The sequence below is a fragment of the Malaclemys terrapin genome, chromosome 10, assembly GCF_027887155.1.
Source record: "Malaclemys terrapin pileata isolate rMalTer1 chromosome 10, rMalTer1.hap1, whole genome shotgun sequence".
In the NCBI taxonomy this organism is placed as follows: domain Eukaryota; kingdom Metazoa; phylum Chordata; order Testudines; family Emydidae; genus Malaclemys; species Malaclemys terrapin.
This window is the reverse complement of record NC_071514.1, coordinates 49370723-49396181: the sequence shown is the minus strand read 5'-3', so window position 1 is coordinate 49396181 and position 25459 is coordinate 49370723. Positions and strand designations below refer to the sequence as shown.

The 25459-nt window shown below is 43.8% G+C and overlaps 1 long non-coding RNA gene across 2 annotated transcripts in view; it reads left to right on the top strand.

The window, feature by feature from the left end:
- Positions 1-592: 592 nt before the first annotated feature.
- Positions 593-25459, top strand: part of LOC128844866 (uncharacterized) — a 37617-nt gene continuing 12750 nt past the window's right edge. Inside the window, exons 1-3 of one of the 2 annotated variants that reach the window (XR_008446539.1) lie at positions 593-755; positions 1533-1942; positions 16782-16830. This is a non-coding gene — a long non-coding RNA (uncharacterized LOC128844866). Of the gene's footprint in view, positions 1242-1532; positions 1943-16781; positions 16831-25459 lie in introns of both variants that reach the window. The other variant, XR_008446540.1, reaches the window with a different exon arrangement.

The following is a 25459-nucleotide window of genomic DNA, read 5'->3' as shown; positions in this document are numbered from 1 at the left end:
CCAAAACAATTATGTTAAGAGGATATTAAGGTTGGAGTTAAAAGGTCGGAAATGGCAGAACTGAGGTTGCTGATGCCCTGGGGTGAGCCTCTGTCATCATGTAGAGTCAGTAATGGATGGGAGAAGGCCAAAATGCTCTTCCAGCTCAGGGATATTTCACAGAGAAGCAGGGAATGGGTTGGAAACAAAGAAATTGGAGTTGTTTTTGCTGGTCATTGAGCTGAGGAGTGTTATATGGTGGAGGCAGGCAATACCTGGGCACAGTCTCTGTCCCTTTAAGGCTTGGCACCCTCATCTGTAATAATATCCCACAGCAAAGGCTCTGAAACATAATCCCATTCCAGTCAGGCCCTGAAAAGAGTGGCACCACCAGCCAAGCTTTCCCCACTCCCTGATTGGCCCAGTACTATCAGCTCCTTTTCTCAGTTTCCATTTTGGCTGTGATACCCAATGCTAAGAGCCGATTGGCCAGCTGCCTCCTTCTCCTTCCCCCTGGGATTGGTTGAAGGAGTGAACTGATTGGTCCCTGGGCTGCCCATGTGGTGCATGAAGTAAGCAGATGGGACAGCAGAGCATCCGAGTGCTTAGACATTGAAGAACAGCCAACGGAGGATCTTGGGCTCCCTGCAAAGGTGCAGCTGGAGTTATCTGTGGAGTCCCAGCAACCACTTCCATCATCTGCTTTGACCGCCTCTCCCCAAGGCCAGCAGAGAGAGAAGCCACCTGAAGTCACTCCCACTGAATCTTTATCTAAAGTAACAGTTTGTTTATCATTCACCTGGGTCATTTAATCTTTTTTAAAAATAGTGTTAAAGAGAGGGGGGGAAACTGCATTTAACAATCATTGGGGGATAAAATATTTTATATCTTCAATTAAAAATGAATCCTGAATTACAATTTTTTTTAAAAAATCAAACAAAAGAAAACCTTGATATTTAATTAAAACAGCAGCCAAGGAAATAATCAATACTCGATTTAAACATAATAAAAGAAAAGACTTAATATTCAGACATTAAGGAGGAATTGGACTTGGAGATACCTAATTTCACATAGAAACTCTAGCTGTGACGTTCCTGACCTAGGATTCTTTGGGACTCTCTTCCCCTGAAGATATTCCCACTCCAAGAGACTGCATCTAAAAGTTTGAAGCTAGTAAAAAATGAAATATTGGTGTTTCGGGACTATAAAGTGCTGGCAGGCATAAGCTTGTAACTTTCTACTGAAGCTGTTTCATTCAAAAGGTAGAAGAAATCATTTTTATTTTCCTCTCTTCAAGAAAATATCTGTTTTATTGGCTGTTTACTGCTTATGCTATTTTCTTACTTGGTATTTTCATCTGAAGAAAGCTTTTTAAGTTACCTTGCTTTAATTTTTTTTTTTGGTTTTGAACATTTTTCTTGGTAAATTAGAGGGTGGTTTAATTACTGGTCCTCTTCATAGTAATAGACCTTTTCCCCCTTGACAATGAAAACAGTGAGGCTTGTTAAATTAACCCTTGTATTGGTTAGCAAATCTCTCTCTTTCTCTCTCAGGCACCTATCTTCCTAGTGTCTGTGTCGAGATGGAAGAAGTGTGGGTTGTCTACTTGTCCCTGTTCTTGCTTGTCTTGGTGCTCATTTTAATGAAGCGTGACCCAGATTTGGAGGCCGCAAAGAAAGTTAAGGAAACACCAAGCGCCCTAGCGCCAACCACCTATTATTCCAGTGGTGCTGGCAAACATCTGGAATACACTGAAGAAGAGATGGAGAAATCCCTGGAGAGGCTAACCAGCATCTTGTATGAGGTAGATGCTAGAAAAAGGGAAACCCACCATGAGCAGAAAACAGCAAAGGCAGAAGCCTATCACCATCACAAAGCACCTGACGCAGAGTCTGAAAATAAAGAGCTAATGGGAAAGGGGCCAGGACATTCCCAGCATCTATCTAGCCAGCACAGGGTTCAGGTAATGGAGCAAGGCCACCCAAGAATTTGAGTCAGCACTACATTGAGCTCTTGGTTGATATATTGAGTCCTGTTGAAATATATATGGTGGGTCGGTGGGTGGAGATGTGTATGTATGTAATACACACACACAAACACACAGGCTTATGCTGTATTTCAACATGATCCAACAGTTCAACCTTAAGCTCCATGTAGTGTGTATTGGATATAGATATTTCCCACTTGTGTGTATATGAACCTGGTAAATCCATCTTATTTTTGACTGTACTAAGCATATAAGTAACTAGGATTTTTTTTATTTTAAGAAATAATGGGCCAGATCCTCAGCTGGTACAAATCTGCAAAACTCCTTAGACTTTAATGCATCTGTGTCCATTTAAACCAGCTGAGGATCTGGTCCAATATGTATAGATGCTCTGCTGACGCCCATGCTTGCCTGTTGCAGGTATAATGCTGAATGGTGGACAGTGTTTATATATATTTGCCCTTGTGTGGGGTGATAATGCATATTATTTTGGTGGTGTTCCTAACGCCTAAGAATATGAAAGATGCTGTTGTAGACTTGTAAAATGCAACTTGCCTTAGGCAAGTAATTTTTTTTTAAGGGGTTGGGGACAAGTTAAATACCTTTATATTTTTTTAATCATTGTTCTCATTACAATAAGTCAGATTTTTGTGCTTGGGCTGACAAAGTTTTGTGCCAGTTTTGCAAAGCTCTATTACTTTCTGCTAGCAGCTGTTTGAGGCACAAACGTCTTCCATTGCCAGTACCCCACTTGTGAGATAACATATTCTTTGCTCAATGGGAGATATTTCTAAATGCTGAATCCCTGATGCCCAGAGGGGCAGACAGGCACTTAATGTCAATATCCCATTTCTTGTCAAAGCAGCAAAAGGTGCTCCCAACTTCCCTTGGTATGAGTTACCATTGCATACTGCCTTTTCGGTTAGCTAGACTCTGAGCAGCTGACTAAGAAATCCCATTTTAAATTCCCAGTCGTCAGCAGCTGACAGAGTGGCTATTTATGGATTAAAATAATCTAACTAAAGGGAGGTAGAGGTGGAGGATATCCAAAATGTGAGATTATTTCATGCAGCATATATTGAGAGACCCAATAACTCAGTTAATGACAAACTCCCTGGCATGTTAGATATATTTTTTATTTATTTATTTTAAGTGTAGGTGCTGTTTGTTTTATTATCTCATCTTTAGGCTGAAAATGGCAAAGATCTGTATTTGAAGTACTATGGCTCATCCAGTGGAATAATGGCATTACTTTTTGTTTATAGACACGTTAGTAGGAATTTAGATTGTAAAGAAATACTGTCAGCTTGTTGTTGTAGTTTGGAAACAGTGTTCTTAGGGTATCTGTCTTCCATTCGTTTGCCCAAAAACTAGATTTTTTTTTCCCCGCCATCTTGATGCCATATATCCGCACTTTTGGGGCTCTCTTGGGGCACTTGACAGAACTGTTGTGTATGCCTCTGAACATCACCTTTATACACCCTTTTATTTTGTGAAATGATTTTTAAATATGGGCAGTTGCCACAATCATAAAAGTGAAGTCTTGTAGAATTATTAAATTATCAACTTGTGGAACTCCTTACCTAAGAAGGTTGTGAAGGCTAGGACTATAACAGAGTTTAAAAGAGAACTGGATAAATTCATGGTGGTTAAGTCCATTAATGGCTATTAGCCAGGACGGGTAAGGAATGGTGTCCCTAGCCTCTGTCTGTCAGAGGATGGAGATGGATGGCAGGAGAGAGATCACTTGATCATTGCCTGTTAGGTTCACTCCCTTTGGGGCACCTGGCATTGGCCACTGTCGGCAGACAGGATACGGGGCTAGATGGACCTTTGGTCTGACCCGGTACGGCCTTTCTTATGTTCTTATATGATTGTGTTATTGCAACATCCAGTTAAGCTAATTTAGCAAATCTAACAAAATTAAGGGGAGTATTTCATTACTAAAGCCTGAGTTTTGTAAGAACTTTGAAGTGACCGACCATCCCATTTGTAAAATAGTTACTGTGGATGCTCTGAAGCCGTTTTTGATGAGTTAGATACAAAATCTCATTTCTGACTATAGATTATCTTTCCTTGGTATTCATGAAACTTGATTGTTAGGGTTTCTTATTTCTGCTATTGTACTATGGGTCAACTGACATTTGGTAACCCAAGTATGTATAAAGAACAGGAATACTTGTGGCACCTTAGAGACTAACAAATTTATTAGAGCATAAGCTTTCGTGGACTACAGGCCACTTCTTCGGATGCATATAGAGTGAAACATATATTGAGGAGATATATGTTTCACTCTATATGCATCCGAAGAAGTGGGCTGTAGTCCACGAAAGCTTATGCTCTAATAAATTTGTTAGTCTCTAAGGTGCCACAAGTACTCCTGTTCTTTTTGCGGATACAGATTAACACGGCTGCTACTCTGAAACCAAGTATGTACGTATTTTCCAAATACACTCGTGTTGCTCTATAAAGCTAGACTGATACATTCATAGATGCATAGATTTTTCAAAGCCTGGTAGGAACATTAGACCGAGTCTGACCTCTTGTATAACACAGGCCATAGAATTTCATCCAGTTACCACTGTATGAAGCCCAGTAACTTATGTTTGACTAAAGTATATCTTCTATTTTACAAACCATCTCTTTCCTCCCCATACTTGTGGAAGCTGAACAGTCTAGTAACATGAACCACTTGTTATAATTCAGACACACAAAACCAGGTGAAAGGATTCAATACTCAAATATAAGGGGCGGGAGGTTTAGATGGGTGTAGGCCATAAATGTGGGATCAACAGCAATCATATTGTGAAAACGCAACACAAATGAGGGGAATCCCGCTCCACTGAAGTCTCCTGGAGCAGGGTCAGACTCTCAAGTTGTTCTTTAAAGGTCGAGAGAAATGGACTGAGACAGATGGCACAGAGGATGCTAATCTTATTGTACCCTAAAGAGGGGTGTCAGGGTGCACATACCCATTAGGGCAAGGCAGAAATAGGAAGTCTTCAGTATAACCAAGGGCTTTAAAAACCAAGCGTGCCAACTTAGTCATTCAGGGCTAGTGTAGTAACCCAGCTAATGACAACATGGGGATTGTGTCCAAATCTGCTTGGCTGTAGATTGGGGTAAGGCTCCATGATAGGGGAAATTAAAATTTGGCATGAGCATGTCTTAGTCTGTCTCCTTAGAGTATTTACAACTAGAGTCTGTGCTGTCAATCATTGACTGTAAAATTAAATTAAGATATCAGTGGTGTAAATCCATAGTAACTTCCTGGCTATGTAACTGAGACCAGAATATGGACCTCTGTGTGTGTGTGTGTGTATGTGTGTGTGTGTATATATATAATATATTACTCTTATTCAGACTGCATTCACCTTTGGTCAGTGGGTCAGGTGAAGTCACTTCTTTCAGTGGACGTGCCTACAGCCGGTGCTCCTGAACCAAGTAGCTTTTTTTCTAGTATTAGGGCTAGGGCTGTCCTAAACATGGGTCTCCTTTAGCAGGCCTCAGAAAGCTGTACCCAGGAAACTGCTTTATGACAGTGCTAATATAAGTCTAAGTCATATGTGTTTGGTATTTATTACAGCAAGTGGACGGAACTGCAAGGAAGTATTTATTATACATACTTAATGGTGTTGCCTCTTATGATACAAGAATGAGCCCCTCTCCTTCACTCACCCCAAATTTAAAGAGACTAGTAGGCTTTCTATTAACTGACTTCTGATGACTTCCAGTTGCTTTGAATTTTGCAGCAAGGGACTCTAGTGCTTCTATTTTAAGTTGAGGAATCCATCCTGACACACACACACACACACACACCCATCCGCTTTGCTTGCTGTAAGGTAAGGCCTAGGAGTGGAAGATCCAGTAGGATGATAACATCTTTTGCGGGTTCAGAGCTCATCATAAGTAGAAATCATTTATTACAGGTCCAAAATTTCTCTCTCCTGGGACCAGGGCCTATAGCTCAGCTGTTGGTGAGCACAAGCTTTATTTGTAATATAGCAGATTAGGCTTTTAAACTTGCAGGATTTAACTTCCATTTTGCTATGAAATCAACATGTAATCTATGAGGCCTTGTAAGAATCCAGTATATCCAAGCAGTTTACAACGTCAGCCAACAATCAGCAATGCTGATATGAGCACATCAGCTCTGCAAGCAAGGAGAAGATGGCAACATCAACCACTTTTTAGTTAGGTCTTTCAGTAGTTTGTGCTTTGGGTAAGGCAGCAGGCAGGACTTCTTGCAGCTTTTCCCACTACAGTTCACTATTCAGGAGATGGAGGAATACTAAAGAACCTAATCTTAGATTGTAAACTCTCTGGGGCAGGGGCCACCTTTTGTTCTGTGTTTTTGTACAACACCCAGCACACTGAGGTCCTGTACCATGTTTGGGGCTGCTAGGCACTATGGCAATACAAATAAATAAGGTCTAAAGAGACATCCCATTTTTGTCACTGTTTTTAGTCATGTTGAACCAACACGATGTTAGTAGATCTAGAATTTTACAGTGGAGGTATGGGGCTTGGGAGTGGGTGTGGTTTGGTATGTAAATTAGTAAGAATATTTGAATCCCAAAGAAAAGAATGATGTTTTGTCCCAAACAAGTTAGTTGTGCTTTTTTTTTTAACTAGATCTGAACCTGAATCGGAACCACAGATCTGATCATTCCTAAAACTTAGGGAGTGGTTGAAATCAGATCACAGATCTGAAGTTTGGAAATGACCCCACCTTTGTTTGTACTGCATAATTGTGTGACTGTTTTATGTGAACGTATTTCAGCTTTGGGTCATTTGCTACATGTCTTATCACCGCTGTTTGGTTAATGAAGCATCTTAGCTGTATGGCGTTTGTTCTGCTCCCAGCTGGATGAGTGTAGCTGCGGTAAGAGGAGGCAAGTGTGATACAACACGAGGGTGTTTGATTCTCTCAGGAAGAGAGTGGTAGCAGTTGGGGGGAGTTAGGAGCTAATCATAACTTAAGTCAGGAATTGTCTGAGACATCACTGCTAACAAAAGCAGGCTATGGTAATATACGCATGTAATGTGTGCATCCATGGTCCTAGACGGTAATGACCAGATGCTTGCATGACTTATTTAATTCTTTTGGTTCAGGGATTTTGCAAAGTACAGAGAATGAAGAGTGCAGTCATATGCCCTTGGCCAGCTCCTTTAATTGAGTTTGTATTAGAGCTCTGGCCAGGAGTTTTGGAAAAACAGTCCTACCACATGTTCCTGTGTTGTTAAGCAATGTGTCATATAAATACTCAGTGCCTTTATTGAATTTATATTTTTTGCCACCCAAGCAGTATGAAAGGAAGGCAGAAAATTGGGTGGGTTTTTTCCCCCTCTGAGACTGAACTGCCGTAGGGGCTGATCCAAAGCCTGCTGAATTTAAGTTTCTAATTTTTTTGCCACCCATTACCAGTAACTGCTAATGGAATTTTTGCTGTTTAGTTGTGTACACACTCACCTCTCTATCAATGCTGATTGGACACTACTGTAGGTGAGAGAATGGGAGAAAGTTGAAGACTGGCTTTGCCTATCAAAAGAAACATAATGAATGCTCTGCATGAAGTGCTTTTTAAAACCACCATAGCAGATCTACTTCACTTTTGACTCCGCTGTAACAATGCTTTAGAAATTCTCCTTCATCAGCTCATGTACTGTCCTATCAACATGGAGTGAATACAATTTGGCTTTATTAATATTGTGATGTGGGTTTTTGTTGGAGACCAAAATTCACTTAAAACAGGTTTGCACAAGACCTTCAGATTATTGGTTATTTATCTAGCATCATGGCACTTGCTAGGTAAAAATAAAATGACTAAAGATTTCCATGAGATTAGGGATAAAAATAGTCTGATGGCAGATGTGGAGGGGTGAAGACAACATAAGGCAGGAAAGGAGGCGGGGATTAGAGGCTGCAGAGTAGTTTCCACAGTGCACGGTAAAGAGAAATCAGTTGTATCTTGGACTTTAGTTTGGTTCCTTTTTGTAATAAGATCTGAGGGAATGAGCTATATAGCATGGGAGGTTAGATTTGAGAGGACTGGGGAAGGGATTCTAGAACATTTTGAGAGCAGCAGCCGAGGTAATTTTAGATAGGGCTCAGAAATTATTCCTTGGCTCAGTCAGCCTGCTTCCTACATCAGTTCTGCTAAAGTCTTATCTAACCTGCACTGCCGGTGACCTGGCCACCTCTGCTACAGATTTGGCAGGAACAGCAAAGGGAGCCATATTTTCCTAGTACAGCTAATGTAATAAAAATTCATATAGGAATATAATGAGAGAACCAGGACTTTCAGTACAAAGCACAGGATGTCTCCATCTTTGTTTCTTGTAAAGGATTGTTCTTCTCTTGTTAAAAAAAACTGGGTGACATTTTCTTTTCATTGTACTGTCATTGGAGCTCACAGGATGGGAAGAATTTCTTGGGCAGAATCTGTTACATTCAAATTGGCATTGCTATGAGCAGTCGTCATAATGTGCAGGATACTCCACAAGGAGAATCTCAAGGCAGTTTGCTGCCCATCCCACAGGATCCATTGGTTTCCCCATGGCAGGGGGCAATCTGACCCATAGCATGAAATATCAGCACTATTGGCCCAATCCACAGCTCTAAGGGAGTCTTTCCAGTAAATTCAGCAGGCTTTGGATCAGGTCCTAGAGCAGTCCAGGTCTGGAGGAAATACCACCCCCACGCCAATTTTCTGCCTTTTGTTTCATACTGCTTTAACATTGGAGGAAGAATTTTAACAAACTGTCTAACTTGTGCCTAGTAAAGTTCTTGTGATTGTTACATTAGCATTAAGGCAGGATAGAAATTGGTCGTTAGGGTCTCCTAATGGATCCATATCCCAAAGTACTTATGCTACAAATACAACCAGAGGTGCCCTTTGGGCACTATAATAGTTCTCAAGAGTTGATGTCCTTGCCATCTGTGTCAGAGAGGAACTCTCTTCTTCAGCTCTTAGTTTTGAGAGAACCTTTCCCAATGATGTAAATAACAATAACAAAAGTATAGTAAAGCAGGTGGGTGTTATATCACAGAGGTTAGAGTAGAGGCAATAGGGAACTTTATACTTCTAGATTGCTGCTTCAGAAGCTACTAGGTTGATAGTGACTAAAGGTTCTTGCTGTCCAACTATTCAGTGCTTGTGTGACTGTTTATGATCTCAGTCCAGGTCTTCGCAAACACACGTAAACAAAGGTACGAACTGAGATGAGGACAATCTTTGCAGAACCCAAGGAGTAAGATAGCATAGAGACTGTTACTGTCCATGACAGACCTTTTTGTGGCCTCCCAGAGGATTTCAGCCTCCAGGGCTGTGGGACTTTGCACTTTTAAACAAGCACCAAATTTCCTTTATTTTTAAAAGGCATAATTTTTAATTTTGAACTTAATTATCAAATGCAGGTCACAGTTTTTCCAGGGGTGAGAAATGCTGCTCATTTTGTTTCTCTTCTGGTTACTGCACTCTGCTAACTTTATTTTGTTTGTTATAAAATTGGTCTATTGCACCCTCTTTAGATGCATGGACAGAAAGTCAAAACAACACATATATATTCTCACTGATGGACATGTCAGACAACATAGACTTCAGCTACAGAATAAAGCTTAACACACTCCCCACAATCTCCCCATTAGGCAAAATTGTGAGTGAACAGGCCAGCTTTGCCTAAGAGGTGAATACATTCAAACTGTGATGGTCCAATAGATGGAAGCAAATTCCAAAGATGAGATCTTAGAAGAGCTAGTCACCAGATCCATCAACCGATAGCCTGTTCGTAAATCTGGATAGCAGTTATCCCAGTTGTGCACAAAGAAAGAAACTGTATGGCTTAAGCTTTCTTATCAGATTTAGCTCCCAAGCTATTTATTCTACCTGTTCTTGGTGAAAAGAGACATTGCCTTGTTTATGCTATTCTTTTGTCTCCTAATTGGAATCAAACTGGAACTTAGTTCCACCCCCAAAGAGCTGTAGCAGTCAAAAATAGACTGTTTGATATGCTGAACTGATGAGGGACTGAGCAGGTGTATTGGACATTTAGACCTTGCCATTTCTGCCTGATGGGAAGAGAGTCTTCGGTCTGAAAGAACATATAAGGTGAATTCTAGGTCAAACCAAGATAGCAGGTTGTTTCAGCCAGCCAATGAAAATTAACCCAGTTTTGACAAACCAGGCTTCAAGTTCTCTTCTAACCGTGGGCACTGGAATGGAATCTAGCACAGCAGCCAGCTAGCCAAAACGTAATAATGAAGTGTTTATGTCAGTCCTCATAGTGACCGATTTACAGCTAATCGTATATCTTTCTTCAGGTTCTAGGCAGCTGAAGTGCCAGTGAAAACTGATGATGGAGTAGAGAGGGTCCTGAAATAGCACACTGTCATAGATGGAGATGGGGAAAATAATCTGTTGGGGCAGAGCCATAGGAGAGCAATTACAGAACTGGAGTAAGATTCATTAGGCAGCAGACATGTGAGAAGGCTCTCTTCAAGCAGGTGGTAAGCCTGTGCCTTTCAGCTGGCATTACTCTCCTTCCTCAATAAGCATTTGCATCCATCTGGAGTTAGTGTTCTGGAATTAATGCTGTCCATGTTTTTGGCCCTTCATCCCATACTTCAGCCACTTGAATGCTTCTGTTAAAATTTTGCTCTTTGAAAGACTGCTGACTTCCCACCTCCAGACTGCTCCTTCTGCTTGTTTCTAAAATGCCTAAATCAGCTCTAAATTTGTAACACATCAGCAAAGTCACTGGTGAAAACCCTGGGTGCATCTGCAGCTGATCTGAAAGCCAGGTCTTGCTTTACGCTTGTTCCAAGCAACGTGCCATCCCTGTGTGCTGTAGTAACACTCTGTCCGAGGGTCATTGGCTGAGCTGTAGCACACATTCTGTGAGCAGTGAAGAAGGAATCTTAGATTCCTGCTCTTGCAGGGAAGGCTGATGTCACATGCCACATGCTCAACATGGGCAATATTTAGTTACACTCAAGCCCCCACAGGAATGTAAGGCTATACCAATATGATCTAATATGATATGCTGGAGCCCTTGGAAGCCTTGAACCCAAAAGGTCAAATTAATGTCATGCCATGTCTCTGCCAATGACAGGGCTTCTGGAAGTGCAACTAGGGAGAGATAATCAGCTGTAATTTTACCACCTGTGCTATATTTTTCCTCTCTTTGTTCAGTATCTCCCACTGGTTGATTAATTTGTTATAAAAACTTCCATCTCTGTATGCTATAGGGCAGCACACTGGGTCCAGGGCAAGCCAACCTTCTACATCAGACTTTCAGCTTATTGTCTGATCTTTGTAGGTTCTTACCTACCTGCCACTACCACAGTATGAGTGACGGGGAGAGATCAAGAGATCCATCTAGCAGGAGGAGATGGTCAGTGGGTACCTGGCAGGAGAGGCCAATGCCAACAGCAACATCTACTTTAGGAGCCCCTTCAAGACATTTAGAAGGGATGGGAAATTGAACTGTGTTTTCCCCATCCCAAAGGTCAGTTCCAGATAGCCCAGAAAACATGCACTGCCAAACGATAAGTAAAGACTCCAGTGCCAAGGCATGTTCAAGGAAGCCCAGTTAGTCAGAGCAGCCCTTCAAAACAAATGAAACTAAGGGGGTTCATGTGAGATTCTTGTTACAGCTAGAAAGTGACATTGAGTGCCTGCTGTCGAGGAATCCTCCCTCCCCAGGAGCTCTTACCAAAAGAGCCACAAGCTGTTAAAGGCTTCAGAAAGTAAGTGGCAGGACTGGTGGCAAATCCACGGATATTAGGATGGAGTTGGTCCATAAGGGCAAAAATATATCTAATTTCAACATATTATCATCAAGGGGCTCAGCATCATACAGAACGTCCAGTAAAGATAGTCCTTGCCCCAGATAAATACCTACCACTTTTTATCAGTAGGTCTGAAAGCACTTAACAACGGACGTCAGCATCTACAGATGGGGACATAAAAAAGGTGAAGTGACTCAACCAGGTCACCCAGTAGACCTGCAAATAGAATCCAGGACTCCTGAGTCCTAGTCCAGTTCTCAAAGGCCACACTACCTATTACAGTCTAAGCAAGAGTGATACAGAAGGAGAACACAGTGGGAAACCCAGAAAGGATTTTATGTTTAAAATCCAACTTATATGATTGTATTATGGACTCTTTTTATGGGCAATGCAGATTTAGATTCCAATGCACAGTCAACCTGTGGAACTTGTTGGCAGGGGATGTGGTGAAGACCAAAACTATAAAAGAACTAGATAAATTCATGGAGGACAGGTCCATCAATGGCTATTAGCCAAGATGGTCAGGGTTGCAACCCCATGCTCAGAGTGTCCCTAGTCTCTGTTTGCCAGAAGCTGGGAATGGGCTATGGGATAGATCACTTGATGATTGCCTGTTCTGTTCATTCCCTCTAAAACGCCTGACATTGGCCACTGTACTGGGCTAGATGGACCATTGCGCTGACCCAGTATGGCCATTCTTATGTTCTTAATAATTATTGTAATTGTTCATATTATGTTACTGCCTACTATTGACTGGGGCTCTACTGTGCTAGACTCTGTGCAGGCATATAGAAAGGCACAGCCCCTGTTCTGAAGTGCTTACACTGTAAATTAAAATAAGATGCAACAAGTAAGGGAACAATTGGGAAAATGATGTTGACAGTACTAAGACCATGTCTACACTTACAGGTAGGTCTGAGATCAATGCAGCAGGTGTCGATTTAGCGGGTCTGGTGAAGACCCACTAAGTCGATGGCAGAGCACTCTCTGGTTGACTCCGCTACTCCAGCTCCCTGGGAAGCATAAGGTAAGTTGACAGGAGAGCGTCTCCTGTCTACACAGTGGGGTTTAGACACTGCGGTAAGTCAACCTAAGCTACGTTGACTTCAGTTACTTACCGCAGTAGTGTAGGCAGTTATATGATCCAGCTATGTGCATCAGTGTGCAATTGATTCAATTACATCATGTTGTTGTTAGCTTTTTCCTTTTGGGGGGGGGGGAGGAAGTAGAGTTTTTGTTCGTTTTTTTTTTATTTAAACTCCTTTTATCTTAATTTTTATTTTTTAAACCTCAGCCTAGTTTTTATATATATATTTTTATTTTTATCACTACTGTTTCTGTTTGGGACCAGCCCACAATTTGAGCCAGCAAGTTCTAGCATCCTTTCTGTTGGCCTGTGGCATTGACATGTTGATCCAGCAAACTTCCTGGATATGAGTCAGGAGAGTGACAGTGAATTGAGGTCTTGGTGTATTGGCAGTTCCGGAGTGGCCAGAATCTTGTTTAACTCCCAGACCACTGCAACATCTCACCTGATGTTAGCTAGTGTGATGCCCGCCTAAAGTAGGAGCTTCAGTATTAGCATTGATGCAAGAAAATCATTAACAATCCTGAGTGCTGCATTCATTTCAGTGTCAATGAGATTGGTGTGGGAGCTGTTGCACCAAACTGGTATGCAATACTCCACTGTTGACAAAACCTGGGCTTGTACTGACGTTCGAAGCTTGTGTGCATCACATCCCCAGGATGTGCCAGAAAACTTCTGGATAATGTTAACCCTCATCCTTTATCTTCTTTGTGGTGTTGTCAAGTTGTTGGTGATGGCTCAGCATCCAATCAATGGTAGCTCCAAGGTACCATGGGTTGTGGTCATGCAAAAGAGGTAGACCATGGCATCATGGTTGTTCAAGTGGAAGACGGAAACAAGTGTTTTCGAAGTGTTGGGTTTCAGTCACCAAGCTTTGAAATATGTCTCAAGTGTCCAGAGTTAATTGTTCATGACCTTTTCTGTGGCCTTCAGAAAGGACGCTTGTGTTGTTAGCATAATGTCATCCACATAGATGAATTTATGGGATGATGTGACCAGAATGTCACTGGTATAGAGATTGAACAGTGAAGGCATTAAAACAGATCCCCGTGGGAGGCCATTGTTCAATCTCCATAATTTGCTAGAAGACTCACCAAGGTGTGCAATGAATCTTCTGTTACTCAACACCTTGGTGATGAGTCTGATGACTGATTGGCACGGGAGAGCTAATGTTACCTTCAGCAGACCTTTGTGCCACACAGTATCGTATGCAGAAGAAATATCAATGAATGCTGCTGCTGTTTTAAATTTTCGCTGGTAGCCAGATTCTATGTAGCTGGTTAAAGCCAGCACCTGGCCACAGCAGTTGTGACCGGTTCTAAATCCAGCCTGCTCTTTGGAGACCAGTTGCTCCAGAGTTGGCTGTAACCTTTGAAATAGGAGCTGCTCCAACAGTTTATAGCAACTGTTAAGGAGGCAGATGGGCTGGTAGCTTTTTGGGCCAAGTTCTTTTCCAGGCTTCAAAATAGCTATGAGCTTGGCTACATTCCACTCTTTCGGTATTATGCCAGAAGAGTGGATGTTGCTGAAGAAGTCTACCAGCCAACTTCTTGCCTTCAGGCCAAGGTTCTTCAGCAATTTTGTGGTATATTCTGTCCATTCCTGCCACTTTCCTAGACTTAGTGTTGGAGGCTCCCCTTGGGATAACAAGCCTGGTACATATCAATTTCTTTGTTAAATTGATGAACTCGTATAAGCTTGCAGCGTCCAGCGGGCATAACTGGGTAGTGCAAGATGGAGGTTCCTAGGGTTGGGTTGTGTCTGGGACTGGAGGTATTGGCTAGTGTCATTCGGTTGCACAATCCAAGGAGCAACTTACATGTCAGAGGCTGTGCGTGAACAGCCCAGGAGTGGGGGTTCTCATAGCAGAGCAGGGTGAGGCTGGCTCCCAGAGTCAAGGATTAGAGTGACCTAGCAGATCACTGGTCCAGATAACATCAGAGGGGAACATCACAGAGATATACCCATATGATCCTGGCAAGTGACCCGCACCCACACACTGCAGAGGAAGGCGAACCCCTCACCCCCAGGGTTACTGCCAATCTGACCTAGGGGGAAATTCCTTTCTGACCTCACATATGGCAATCAGTTAGACTCTGAGCATATGAACAAGAACCTGCCAGTCCTGCACCTGAGAGAGACGATGCTCAGTATCACCACAGAGCCGTGGCCCACTCCTCCAATGTCTCATCTCCAGCCATGGCCATCCCTGATGGATGGATTCCTTCAAAGGAAGAAAAAAACCCATCTCCAAATACATTGGGGGAGAATCCCTTCCTGACCCCTCCAGGTGGCCAGCTGAAACTCTGAAACTTGAGCTTTAGGAACATAAGCCATAAAGTAGAATCGAGCCCCAGGGCTTTTGAACCCTGCCCTGACCTGCACCATCACAAGCAATCCTGTCATACAACTGCACTCATACATTTGTCCACAATTTCTATTGGGAGGCTGTTCCAGAAGTGCACCTCTTCGATGGTTAGAAACCTTCTTCTAATGTCCAGCCTGGATTTGTTCATGGCCAGTTTATAGCCATTTAGTTTTGTGCTAACATTGTCCTATAGCTTAAATAGCCTTCACCCTCCCTGGTATTTATCCCCCTAATGTATTTTATAGTGCAATCATATCCCCTCTCAGCCTTCTTTTTGCTAGACTCACCACGCCAAGCTCTTCTAGTCTCCTCTCAGAAGACAGGCCCTCCATTCCCCTGATCATCCTAGTAGCTCTTCTCTGTACCTACTCCAGTTTAAATTAATCTTTCTTGAACATGGGTGACCAGAACTGTACACCTTATTCCAGATAAGGTCTTATTGTACAAAGGCATTAACACTTCTCTATCTCTACTGGAAATGCCTTGTCTGATGCATCCTAGGATTGTGTTTGCCTTTTTCACAGTCACATCACATTGGTGGCTCATTGTCATCTTGTGCTGGACCCACACACCTAGGTCTCTCTCTTCCTGTGTCAATTCCAGTGGATGAGCCCCCAGCTTGTAGCAGAAATTCTTATTATTAGACCCCATGTGCATGACCTTGCACTTTGTACTATTGAAGGTCATCCCGTTTCTGTATCTCTGGTGTTCAATGTCATCCAGATTTTTCTGTATAATGTTCCAATCCTCCCCTGTATTGACGATGCCTCCCAGCTTTGTCTCATCAGCTAATTTCATTAGAACACTTACATTTTGTGCCAAAAATATTGAATAAGGTTGGGCCCAAGACCAATCTTAGAGGAGCTCCACTACTAACCTCTTTCCAGTCCCTTTGTTTCATGGTGGTGGTGTTTTTCAGGCTCACACTGGCAGATACACGAAATAGTGTCACTGTTTTGTATTTAAAAAAAAAAAATGTCATAGGCTGATAGTGTGTCCTCTACTTGATGGAATGGAACCAGGTGACTGTGTGGCCTAGCCCTAATACTGCTAAAGATAAAGGAGATTTTCCTTCAGCTGAAGTGGTAGTGGTCTGTGCTTTTGGAGCAGAAGGATATGAATTCTAGCCCCACTGCTGCTGCAGCCATAGGGTGTGTCTACACTGCAGTAAAAGACCTGCAGCTGGCCTGGGTCAGCTGACTCAGGCTCGCGAGGCTCAGACTTCAGGGCTATAAAATTACAGTGTAGACATTTGGGCAAGGGGAAGCCCAAGCCTGAATGTCTAAACTGCTCTTTTTAGCCCCACAGCCCAAGCCCTGGGAGTCAGAGTCAGCTGAGCTGGGCTCTGAGACTCGGTGCTGTGGGTTGTTTATCACAGTATATGTATTATAATTGTGGCCATGAAATCTTATGCGCCTATTACTGCCTCTCTCAGAATAAAGAATCAGGTCAGAGAGCACCCATCTGAGGTTAGCTGTTTCAGGGAGAGGAAGTTAATTCTGTCCTGGACAGAAGGCTGCAGTATTGATGTTTCTTTTGTTTTTGCTGTGTGTTTGTTTTAAAACAGGAGAAAGCAACTCATCCTGGAGGCCCTGGGAATATCATGGATGAGATTGGTGAGTTGGGCTGATCAGTGGGATCACAGACATCACAGAGCTCACTGGAGTAATTTCATCTGTTACGTGCTGAATGGAACAACAGACTAAATACACTTAGCTTTGCCTTCTGCAGCACAGTGAGCACCCAGCAATGGATTGTGATTTCTTCTTAGTTCACTCCCGGAGTCCAGGGTTCCCATCTAGTGTATAACCTGCTAACCAAATGGAGATTTCCTTAGAGAGAAAGTAAATCCAGAGGGAGGAAATGCAAGAGTTTGAGTGTAGGGGAGTCCTGGCTGTGTTAGCGTAGTTGAGGTGTGTTAAGGGAGGGAGCATTCACTGTCTGGATGCAGTGACTCCAGAACGTGGTAGATTGAAGTGGGAATCCTAAAACTAAGTCTGGGCTTCCTCTTCCCCCATTTAATGCCATCCATCACACTGCACCCAGCTGCAGCCATCCAACCATGCAGCTGGTCTGAGCCTGCAGTCAGCCACTGGAGTCAGCACTATCCATTGGATTTCCTTTTTCACCTGGTTCCAGTGTTGTTCTGATATCTCTCTGGGGAGTCCCTACGGTGCGCCCTTAGATTTAACTTACTTCTTTAGTGCCCTGGAAACATTCTTAAATGTAAACCCTTCCAGTGCCATTGCTAACCTGTTGGGTTGCAATCCTTGACAGTAAAGCTCCAAGTATAATAAACCATGTGTTACCTGCTTCAGATGAATTGATCTGATCTGTCATGGCACCACTATGTTGGGGTACCTCTGAGACCTTGTCCACTTGGTTCCCCAAGAACTTTGTTTGGCACCGGTCTCGTCACTCAGGGTCCTTTATTTGGCATACCTCAAGCTATGCTGAGTTGATCAGACTGAGATGTGGGGGTGGGCACAGATTATACCACATATCCAAAGTTATACAGAAACTCCCTTCCATTATATACATTATATTCACTATATATTGCATTATTCCTTTGGGGATTGGCTTGGTTACTTTGCAGGAACCTATCCCTGTATAGCAAGCTCTGCCCACGTGCTGTCCATATTCAACTTTACTCTTTACACTCCTGACTTCTCTTTCCCCATTGTTATCTTGTTCTTAGTAAATGGTTCCCAAGGTGTTCTCCCTCTTATCTTAGCAAGCTCAGACATTCTGTTTCCAGCCTGCTTATCCATTTACCCACCTAATCCTGTCTCCCAAGATATGAGGCCTCCTCCATATTTAATTACTCATGTCAAGCCAGTCCTACATAGGGGTATGGGACTATATAAAGCCCCTGACGCATGATTCTGCTAATCCAGGATGTGAGAGTGCCTTCCCCATATATATGTGTGTGCTTTACCTGATTCATGTCATTCATTTTATCAAATTTCATCAAATTACCCTTTCCCCTTACAAATCACCTCTCATTTCAGATGCAGAATTCCACTACACCCCAGCCCCTTAGTGTTCGCAAAGCTGGGAAACTGTTTTGTATGATCTGTCTAAATTCTGGAGCTGGTCAAAAAATGCCAGTAATTTTTCACTGGAAATTTTGAGGGTTTTTTGTTTTCATCGAATGTCTCATGAGAATTTTTCAACCAAAATGATACACCAAAAACCATTTTCAGATAAAATGTACGGTTCCCAAAATCTGAAAATCATTCAGTAAAAATTTTCAGGTTTGGGTTTCCATTTTTTTTCCTGTGAAAAAACAGAATAGTTTGAAAATAATTTTTTCCACACACAAATTGTTTTTGACCAAAAGCCTTGTTTGTCAGAATTACGTCTTGGCAGAAAAAATGTTTCCCAGCTTTATCAAATACATCTTTTTGGCATTGTATGTTTGTGGTCAACTGCACATACACGCTTTTGACTGTGAATAGATGCGTCATACCACGAGTGACCTGGATGGCCAATTTCGAAGCTTAGATAGTCAGTACCAATACTAGACACAACATAAATGCTCCATAGATGGCCATTCATTCATTTGTGATGTCGGTTGAATGCCGATGAATGATGCACCAGGGCTTCACAAAAAAGCCCAGATCTGCCGAATTATGCATCCAGGGAATGTTATTCGATCAGCTCTCTACAGAAGTTTGTACTGTACATGTTGAAGAAAAGGAACCCACAACGTTTCCTCCTCTGCTCATTATTTTTGGTTTTGGCCATATCCCTCATCTTGGTCTGTCTTGTGCCGTTCGGGCACAGCCCTGCATTGAGGGTGGCATGGCCCTAAAAGGAGCTCCTGGAAACAAGTTCAAGTGCTTCCCTTAGCTCTGGGGAGTGGAGGGTAAGCACAGTCCTTGCTGCACCTGCTGAAAGGGTGTGACATGCTCCCTTTACCTGGTGTAGGACCAGCTGTGCTGGCCAAAGTGGCACAGGAGAGGGGACAGATCCATAGCTCCCACCCACTTTTGGAGACCAGTGCCACTGTAGGCTCTTGCCCTGTGCTCTAGGAGCACAGGACTATGATTTTGCCTGGAACCCTCTAATGCTACCTTTCATAGCTCCATGGGTCTGGTCACAGTCCTGTCCTTAGAGACCCCTCCTTGATGTTGGAGGGATGAGAGTGCTATGTTCTCTTGTGCTGCTGAAGTGTAATGCTCTCCAAAAGGTCACTGTTCTCAGTCACTACATACAGCACCAAAAATAAATGCTGAATTAAAATAAAAAAGTTTTGAAATGATAAAGGCATTTCCAACTGAAGGAAACCTCAGGGCTGTTTTATAGGCTTGCAGGAGCTTTGTGTCAGATGTAGGACTCATAAGCAGCAGGGAAGACAGAAGTTCAAGTCCTAGCCTCCATCAGTGGTTAACCTGATCAAGAGCTGGTACTGCAAGGCAGTCTCAGATCTTATCAAACAGAGAGAGATATTTTTCTATGTCCTGCTTCCAGAACAAGCAGTGCAGTAGACAGCAAACACAGAGCTGTGTGTGAGAAGACAGCACCAGACAATCCCCAGGAGCCACGGTGAGGCTCAATGGTAAAGACAGTTCATCCTGGGTGTGCTTTTGGCTCAAGCCTTGGTTACACTTGCAAGTTAGAGCTCATTAAATCAGTCCCGGGTGCTCTAACTCTTGAGGTGTCCACACTGGCAAGGCACTTAGAGCGCCTGGACTCTGCAGCTGGAGCACTCCTGGTAATACACCTCCACGAGAAGCATAGAGCTTGCTTGTGTACTGGCTGAAACACCCAGGTGTCAGCGTGGATGATGTGTTGCATTACTGCGCTGTGATTGGCCTCCGGAAATGTCCCATAATCCCTTGAAGTCAAGTGGCCACTCTTGTCATTGTTTTGAACTCGGCTGCAGGCATGCGGATATCCCCTTTCAAAGCTCTATTTCTGACAGCCAGCATGCTTATCTGCTCTGGGACAAAGGAAACCGTTACTGTGGAATGCTGCTGCTGCCGAGGTGTGTGTGTGTGGGGGGGGGGGGGGGGGCGGGGGCTAATGTTGGGGTTTCCCCCTGCTGCTGTCTGAACTTACAAGACAGCATGCTGACACACTCTTCCCCCAAAACACGCTCTCTCTCTCCCCCCACGTACACACAATGCACTCCTTGTCACACTCCCCACCCCGCCATTTGAAAAGCATGCTGCAGCCACTTGCACACTGGGATAGCTACCACAATGCACTGCTCTCTGTGGCGTTGCAAGAGCTGCTAATGTGGCCATGCCACTGCGCTTGCAGCTGACAGTGTAAACACATGGCAGCGCTTTCCCTGCTGCGGGCTCTGAAGGCTGGTTTAACTCCCAGCGCTTTACATCTGCAAGTGTAGCCATGCCCTCAGTGATCTTTGGCTCTTCAGATAAGCTTTTTATTTGCTCTTCTGGATTTTCCATTTCTGCTAAGCTCGGCCAGTTCTTTCTGTCTGAATAGCAGAAAGGAGACAAAGCTTCTAAAAGAATGACTGCTTGCAAGGGAGCTCACAGCAGCATGGATGCTGCTGCAGCCTCAACAGGCATTACAGTAGGCAGCAGTGGGTAACCGAGGAAATGGAGATCAATTGAAAGGGTAACAGCCTGAAGATTGGACACTGGCAGAATGTACAGTGCAATCTGTCATACGTCCCATATGTACAGCATATAATGTATTTTCTTCATGGTTAGGGAGGACACCTAAGGCCATATTGGATGGCCTACTCCAAGTGGGATGAGCTTCTAGCATAGTTTTTGCCAATACCTGCTAAGGCTGGGATAGAAAACTTGAGGAGGGGACCATTTTCTACCTCCTTTGGGACAGTGAAGACAGCTAATTATCAATGACCCCAGCTGGTTACTTCACCAAGAAACATGTCACTTGACTCTGATCATTCATTCTGCTGACTGGCTTTTCTTTAAAAAAACAAGTTCTTCTTTCTCAGGGCAAGTCAACACTACCGCGCTACATCAGTGCAGCTGCACCGCGTCTGGTGAAGACCTGCTATGCCAATGGGAGAGCGTTCTCCCATTGGCATAATTATTCCACCTCTGTGTGAGATGGAAGCTATCTTGGTGGGAGGGTGTCTCTCGCTGACATAGCGCCAGTGTGGACAGCGTTTAAAACAATGTACCTTGCATCGTTCTGGGGGGTGTATTTTTCACACCCCTGAGCGATATAAGTTACATCGACTTAAGTGGTAGTATAGACCAGCCCTTAGTAATGCCAGTGTAAAGCTAGAGCCACTCCAACAAACTGACTCTGGATTTACAGCAGTGTAGCTGAGGTCTAACTCTGGCATAGAGTCTGTATTACATAGTAGTACACCATGGTGTATGTGTTGTGTCAAATTCTACAGTAGTCTGTGTTCTGTATTAGATATGCTGCACAATATTGTATGGATTCTTTTCTACCATGGTATAAAGAGGGACTATACTTTTAAGACAAACTGAAAAAGAAAAATAAATGTGGCTGTGTGCCTTCATAGAGACATGGTGGAATCGCAACTGAAACCAAATAATAATAAAGATGGAGAACTGAAGATGGATAATGACATCTCAAGAGGGTCAAACCTCATCTGCAGTTTTCCTACCCCTTAAAATATTGACCTGAGGCTCAACATCCCAACCTGTCTAATGAGGGTTGTGAAAGCTACAACTCAGGTTTCAGCCTATTGCCATATGATTGTCTAACTGGATTTCCAGGAAATCAGGGAAGTAAAGAGCAGATATTTCTAATGGTTTTTTTAAAAAGGAGTTTAGGGGAGAATTAAAAAAAAAAAAAAAAAGTTGAGGCCTGGTTAGTGTATTATGAAACCATAAAAGGTGCATGGTTTTTTTTACAGCTCATTGTTAATGTATATACATATAGGAGCATTCAGTCTTAACTTAGAATCATAGAACTGGAAGGGACCTCGAGAGGTCATCTAGTCCAGTCCCCTGCACTCATGGCAGGACTAAGTATTATCTAGACCATCACTGACAGGTGTTTGGGGATTTTTAAGAGCAGGTTGGACAATGATGGAGATTTCACAACTTCCCTAGCTGTCATTAAGCACTGGAATAAATTGCCTAGGAAGTTTTTCCTAATGTCCAACCTAAACTGCCCTTGCTGCAATTTAAGTCTATTGCTTCTTGTCCCATCCTCAGAGGTTAAGAAGAACAATTTTTCTCCCTCCTCCTTGTAACAACTTTTAATGTACTTGAAAACTGTTATCATGGCCCCTCTCAGTCTTCTCTTCTCCAGACTAAACAAACCCAGTTTTTTCAATCTTCCCTCATAGGTCATGTTTTCTAGACCTTTAATCATTTTTGTTGCTCTTCTCTGGAATTTCTCCAATTTGTTCACATCTTTCCTGAAATGTGGCGCCCAGAACTGGACACAATACTCGAGTTGAGGCCTAATCAGCGCGGAGTAGAGCGGAAGAATTACTTCTCTTGTCTTGCTTACAATACTCCTGCTAATACATCCCAGAATGATGTTTGTTTTTTTTGCAACACCGTTACACTGTTGCCTCATATTTAGCTTGTGATCCACTATGACCCCCAGTTCCCTTTCCGCAGTACTTCTTCCTAGGCAGTCATTTCCCAATTTGTATGTGTGCAACCGATTGTTCCTTTCTAAGTGGAGTACTTTGCATTCGTCCTTATTGAATTTCATCCTATTTACCTCAGACCATTTCTCCAGTTTGTCCAGATCATTTTGAATTTTAATCCTATCCTCCAAAGCACTTGCAACCACTCCCAGCTTGGTATCCTCTGCAAACTTTGTAAGTGTACTCTCTATGCCATTATCTAAATCATTGATGAAGATATTGAACAGAACTGGACCCAGAACTGATCCATGCGGGACCCCACTCATTATGCCCTTCCAGCATGACTGTGAACCACTGATAAACTACTCTCTGGGAACGATTTTCCAACCAGTTATGCACCCACCTTATAGTAGCTCCATCTAGGTTGCATTTCCCTAGTTTGTTTATGAGAAGGGCATGCGAGACCATACCAAAAGCCTTACTAAAGTCAAGATATACCACATCTACCGCTTCCCCCATCCACAAGGCTTGTTACCCTGTCAAAGAAAGCTATCAGGTTGTTTGACATGATTTGTTCTTGACAAATCCATGCTGACTGTTATTTATCACATTACACTGGTCTACAATTTTTGAAAAGTCGTCTGCTTCAGAGATAAAATGTGCTATTTATTATGTATTTTGATGTGCTGAATTCAAATATGACAATTAAAACAACTGCCTCCTCAGTTCCTTCTTTCAGTCTGTGACAGTTGCTGGAATGCTCTTGTTCTCTTGCTCTGCAAGCAAATACTCATGCCCATCGCCAACAGTGCCGAACAAAAGGACAAAGAAGTGGGATTGGGGACGATCCTCTTTGAGAAAAGCTGCAGACAGAGTGAGACCAGTGCTGGGCTACTCTCACACTGGCGGCGACCAGCCTGCGCCATTGACTCTGGCCCCAGGAAGGGACCCATTGAGTCCGGTGAGCATGGACTCCCCGCCTAGGGTGAGCCAAAGACATGACTCAGTCCTGGCCATGCCAACTACGCCAGAGGCATATGAGGCAGCGAAAGGCTTTCAGTCCCTTCCAGCACCTTCTCCGAGCCAAGGCCCATCACAAGAACTGTCCCATGGATGCTAGTGCCTGTCTTTGGCAAGCCTTCAATGTTGGCGAGACACTGCCTGGTATCTCACTCATCTTCTAGAGGCTCCACTCCTCGCTGATCACAGTCCGGCACCTCTCGCAATCACAGCACCGATTGGAATCCTAACACTGGTCACTACCCCGGCACCATCCCACATTGAGGGACCAGTCACATTCCCAGAGCAAATCATCATCGAGGCACCACTCCTCTCGCGATACCATGGCCCGGGTGGGTAAGGCACCTCCATGGTCACCCAGAAGTGGGTCCTCGAGCTCCAAGTCGATGGCAAGGTCCTATACCTTGCAATGGAACAGACATCGAGCCAGACTGTAGGCATCCTGTGCCGGTGACCTAGGGGTTGAACCAGCCAACATAGCCACCTGTCCAGTAGCAGAGGCCACTACAGTGGCCAATGTGGACTCCGTGGGCAGCATAATCCTACCGAGCCTCCCACACGGGTCAGTCCCACTCGGCACCCTTGGAGGCAAGAGTACCGCCAACTTCCCCTTCAGAGAGGGGTTCAGTTCCGGCTGCAGAAGTGGATGAGACCCAGGATACCCCCGCAGGGGACTGACTAGCAACGGAAGACGTGAAAGCCCAGATAACAGTACAAGCCTCCTCATTGTCTTCCCCTGATGAAGAAGTGGCGGGCATGTTCATAGCACCCGCACAAGGTTATTACAACGCCCATCAGGAGCTCTTGCGTCGGGTGGCTCAAAGCCTGAATGTACAAGCAGAAGAGTTAGGAGTCAGCCCTGGCCCGGGTAGACATACTGGCACACTCAGGTCCAGCTAGAGTGGCCCTACCTTTAAACGAGGCCATTCTACAACCCATCAAGGCTTTGCAGGTGGAATGAAAGTACTTTGTGCCCCGAAGGGGTATGAGTACTTTATACCCATCCCCCGCCGGGTTCCCTAGTTGTGGTTGTTGCCAATTAGCGGGAGAGAGAGGGACAGCAAGGATTCTCCTAAGGCAAAGGACTCCAGGAAACTGGACCTGTTGGGGAGAAAAGTCTGCTCTACGCAGAGCCTCCAACTGAGAATCTCAAACCACCAGGCCCTCCTAAGTTATGATTTTAATTCATGGTCTGCCATGTTAAAGTTCAAGGAACTCTCATCAACAGAGTCCAGATCTGAGTTTGCGGCTTCGATGGAGGAAGATAAGGCTGGATCCAAGGCATCCCTCCAGGCCACAGCCATAGTGAGGAGATGGAGCTCTTGGCTCCAGCCCTCTGGACTCCCTCAGAGGTCCAGGAAACAATTCAGGACCTGCTGTTTGAGGAAACTTCCCTCTTTTCAGACCAGACAGATGCCCGCCTACATAGTCTGAAGGATTCCAGGGCCACTCTAAAGTCGTTAGGACTTCACGTGCCAGTCCCGGTTCGTAAACACTATAACATTGTATAAACATTTATAAGCCCCAACCTATGGGCCCATTCCACCAACCTCAACAGCAGAGGCAGGATTTCAGTCAGCAGAGAAACAAGGGTTTTAGGAGGAGACCTACACCTCACGCCCCTTCAACATCCGTGTCTGCGCCCGCAAAACAACCGGCGGGGTCTAAGCAGCCATTATGAGGGTGCACCC